Raw genomic sequence first — 5,190 nt, forward strand, 5'->3', positions numbered from 1 at the left:
TTCCTCATGCCTCTGTACCTATTGCCGGTGCTGTTTCCTCACCCGCTTCAGGTACTGAGGCCTCGACTGACGCCTTCGATTTATCAGACCTTCGCTCTCCTCTGACTATGCTTCCGGCCTCTCCCTCTACGGTGCGGCAATTTTCAAATCGCCGACCCGTTCCACGTCGGACCAACTCTGGTCCCACACCTAAACGTCAACGACAATTACCTGCTGATGATACTTCTCCACCTTCACCTTCTCGTTCTTCTCAGAAACGATCGACACGTCCTTCACTACCTTTCCACGCTCAGTTTCAGACTGAACAGTGGACTAAATTCTTCACTTTACGACCAACTTCCTCTACTGCCTATCTTTCTGACCATAGTATTGGCAAGGCACTCCTACGCCATGTTGGTAAAGATATTTCTTTTCATGCTCTTAAGAGCGGTACGCGCATCATTACCGTACAGAATGCTACCCAGGCTCGTGAGCTCTCTCGTCTTTCCCATATAGATACTGTTCCTGTCACCCTTGAAAAACATCATTCCCTCAATTCTTGTAGTGGTACCGTTATTCTGCCCCATACCATAGTTCAACAAAATTTCCAGACATGTGGCACCGACATTCTAGAACAGCTGGAACTCCAAGATCTCCCAATCCTCAAGGTAGACACTTACGTTCTTCCTGCCCGTGGGCGGAGACGATACCCTAGCAATGTGGCTCGTTTAACTTTTGACAGCCGAGAACTCCCATCCTCCGTTTATATAGCAGGACATCGGTTACAAGTTCGAAAGGTGATCCCTACACCACAACAGTGTAGAAATTGCTGGCGATTTGGCCATCCAGCGAAATATTGCAGATCTATCGCCGAATGCCCAGTCTGTGGTGCCGATGACCATTCTAATACGTCTTGCAATCGATCTCCCTCTTGCCTTAACTGTCATGAGGCTCACCCTTCGTACTCTCGCCGTTGTCAGGTCTATTTAAACGAGCGGGAAATCCGTTACCTCAAAGAGACAGAAGGTCTCCCTTATGCCATGGCAGTTTCTCATCTCCGCCTCCAAGGGAGACTCCCACGTGTTTCTTATTCCCGTGTTTCAAAACGTCCCCCCACTTCTGGTATCCCATCTTCTACACCCACCTCTGTGGTTACCTCTCCCATAATCACTCCTGTATCTAATCCTTTTGCTGTCCTCGGCTCAGACGTCCCTACTTCAACGCCTCAGTCTAATCTCGCTTCTTCGAGTTCTCTCTTACAAGCCTCAGTATCGACGAGACCTCGTACGACACCTCTTCCCAATCGTCCCTCTACTTCTCAAAAGTCAAAAAAAGGTCCGGTAACACCTCCTACCCATCTTCCACCTCCTCATTTTACCCTCCCTGTCTCTGTCCCTAGTTCTTCCCCTCTCACTGGCTCAGTTACAAGTGCAGAGGTTCACCCTCCTCCTCGTAATGTACCTTCCTCCCCTGTTCCCTCCCAAGTTTCTTCCTCTTCTGCCACCTCCCAGGTTCCTGTCTCTTCTGTCCCCTGCTACGCTTCTCCAGTTCCCTCCACCCTTTCGCCCCCCCCTACCTTGGTACAGTCCAATACAGTTCCAATCTTTACTCATCCTCCCCCTACCATTCCCAATATTGTCTCCCATACGACATCTCTGAATTCCGAAACACTTGAAGCAATCTCTGAATATATTGCAGAGACCAAACCATCAATGGACACTGATCCACCTTCCGCTCTTTCTCTCTCCTCTGCTCCATCTGCGCAACTCCTTTCTTCACAGCGCACCGTTCCTTCGCTGCTTGAACATTTTCCACTGCCTCCGCATGTGGACTTTTCTAACCCTTCTAGTCCGTAGGAACCCTTACCTGCGGATTTCAAGTATCTTTATCATTGCCAATCATGGCCTTTTTACAGTGGAATATACGCGGCCTCAGGGGTAATCGGGGTGAGCTTCAGATGTTACTCTCCCAGTTTGCCCCTGTTGGTGTTTGCTTACAGGAACCAAAATTACACTCTGCTGTTATTTCTCACATCTCAGGCTATAATTTATTGTATTCTTCAGATCCTTTTCCTGATGGGACCTTTAATGAAAGTGCCCTTCTTCTCCGCACTGATATTCCGTACCATCAGCTATTTATTCATACTTCGCTGCATTACACAGCAGCCCGTATCCACTTACATAGGTGGTATACACTCTGTTCTTTATATCTCTCTCCTTCTCGGGCATTATCTATTCCGGATTTTGCCTTCCTTGTTTCGTCATTACCGCCACCGATTCTGTTACTTGGTGATTTTAATGCCCACCATTTCCTCTGGGGAGGGTCTCGCTGTGATTCCCGTGGAATTCAGTTAGAGGCATATGACACAACTTGGAGGTATAATATTTTAGCCCAAGCCCACTCCTTAGGCCTTCGAGGCAATCTACCATCCTTCCTTAAGAACTTTTTAACTGACAGGCATTTCCGTGTTCGGGTTAATAATGTGCTCTCCCCGGACTTTGTCCAAGCTGAAGGTGTCCCCCAGGGATGTGTTCTGAGCACAACACTTTTTCTCCTTGCTATTAATGATTTGGCCTCTAGTCTTCCATCAAATATTTGGTCATCACTCTATGTTGATGACTTCGCTATTGCCTGTGCAGGCGCTGACTGTCACCTCCTTACAGTTTCTCTCCAGCATGCAGTCGACCGTGTTTCCAATTGGGCCACCACACATGGGTTTAAATTTTCCAGCACTAAAACCCACCAAATCACTTTCACTAGACGCTCTGTCATCTCTGATCATCCTTTGTACCTCTATGGCTCACGTATCCCTGAACGTGATACAGTCAAGTTTCTGGGCCTCCTCTTTGATCGTAGGTTATCCTGGAAACCTCACATTACCTCTCTGAAGGCAACTTGTCACAGCCGGCTGAACCTTCTTAAAACCCTTGCTCATCTTTCGTGGGGAGCTGATCGTCGAACCCTCCTTCACCTACATTCCACCCTTATTTTATCGAAACTTGATTATGGTGACCAGATCTATTCAGCGGCATCTCCTGCTACTCTCTCTAGCCTTAACCCCATTCATCACCAAGGATTACGTTTATGCCTTGGTGCTTTTCGCTCTTCCCCTGTCGAAAGCCTCTATGCAGAAGCGAACGTTCCATCCTTATCCAATCGCCGTGATGCCCATTGCCTGCGCTACTATGTACGCTCTCATGATCTCCGCAATCCTTCCATTTATAGAATGGTCACTGATATTAGTAGACATTCTTTATTTGTTCGCCGCCCCTGCTTACTCCGTCCCTTCTCTCTTCGCCTTCATTCGCTCGTCTTCTCTTCAACTACCACCTTTCTATGTACATGTAGCATCTCACTTTTCCCTACCCCCCTGGGAAGTTCCAGCTGTTCGAGTCTGTTCTTTCTCCCTCCCTTGCTCGAAAGCCCAACTGTCTACGGTCGCTTCCCGCTCTCTTTTTCTTGACCACTTTCACTCTCATTCTCATGCCATTGCTGTGTACACAGATGGCTCTAAGTCTTCTGACGGCGTAGGATTCGCAGCAGTGTTTCCGGACAGCGTCGTACAAGGGCATTTACTATCTTCAGCTAGTATTTTTACTGCTGAATTATATGCCATCCTTACAGCACTTATCCGTATTGCATCTATGCCTGTGTCATCATTTGTGGTTGTCTCAGACTCCCTTAGTGCTTTACAGGCTATACAAAAATTTGATACACCTCACCCCTTAGTCCTCCGTATCCAACTTTGGCTACGCCGCATCTTTACTAAGCATAAAGATATTGTTTTTTGTTGGGTCCCTGGTCATGTTGACGTGCAGGGCAATGAACAGGCAGACACTGCTGCGCGGTCAGCAGTACATGACCTACCAGTTTCTTATAGAGGTATTCCATGTACGGACTATTTTGCTGTAATATCTTCCCACCTTCACACCCGTTGGCAACAACGTTGGTCTACTATGCTCAGCAACAAACTTCAGTCTATTAAACCGAGTATAGGTTACTGGCCGTCTTCTTATCACCAGTGTCGAGGTTGGGAGACTACTCTCTCCCGTCTTCGCATTGGCCATACTCGTCTTACTCATGGATATCTCATGGAGAGGCGTCTTGCTCCTCTCTGTGAGAATTGCCAAGCTCCATTATCAGTCAGCCACATTCTGTTGGACTGCCCACTTTATCAACGAGCACGCAGAATTTACCTCTGTCGTCGTCTTCGCCCCGCTGCTCTCTCTTTACCTTCCCTTCTCGCTGATGGACCCACCTTTCATCCGGACTCTCTCATTGACTTTTTGACAACGACTGACTTACTTCACAAATTCTGATACTTTCAGCCCTTTCTACTTGTATCTCTTGCTACCCTCTACCCCCGTACTAACCCCTGCCCCGCTGTTTTCTGTAACCTGCTGATCATCCCCCCTCCCTTCTGCCATCCAATTCCCTTGCTTCCTTCCCTACCCTGCAGCGCTGTATAGCCCTTGTGGCTTAGCGCTTCTTTTTGATTATAATAATAATAATAATTCCTCCTAGGAACTATCCCTCCCCGGTCCCCCCTTTTTTTTATTCTTTTTTTTAATTTGTATTTTATTTTCTTCTTTCTTTTTTTTTCTTAAAAACAAAAAGAAAGTAGTAACCTAACCATGGAGAACCCAATCCATGAACCTGCTACCCCCAGGCCCCTTCTTGATACCACACCCCGTTCTGAACCCGCCTCATCTTTGGACCACTCTTCGGACACTCCTCATGCCTCTGTACCTCTTGCCGGTGCTGTTTCCTCACCCGCTTCAGGTACTGAGGTCTCGACTGACTCCTTTGATTTATCTGACCTCCACTCTCCTTTGACTATGCTTCCGGCCTCTCCCTCTACGGTGCGGCAATTATCGAATCGCCGGCCCATTCCACATCAGACCATCTCTGGTCCCATGCCTAAACGCCAACGACAATTACCTGCTGATAATGCTTCTCCACCTTCTCGTTCTTCTCAGAAAAGATCGACACGTCCTGCACTCCCTTTCCATGCTCAGTTTCAGAATGCACAATGGACTAAATTTTTCACTTTATGACCGACTTCCTCTACTGCCTATCTTTCTGACCATAATCCTCTTCAAGGGGGGCTCCTTGGCGTGGTGAAGAGGCTCTTGGTCTGAGGAATTAGCCCTGTCGGTCTTCTTCCTCAGACCGAACCTAATTACCCCCCATTCTCCCCGCCCCGATCCC

This window comes from Cherax quadricarinatus, chromosome 65 (assembly GCF_038502225.1).
Source record: "Cherax quadricarinatus isolate ZL_2023a chromosome 65, ASM3850222v1, whole genome shotgun sequence".
NCBI lineage: Eukaryota > Metazoa > Arthropoda > Malacostraca > Decapoda > Parastacidae > Cherax > Cherax quadricarinatus.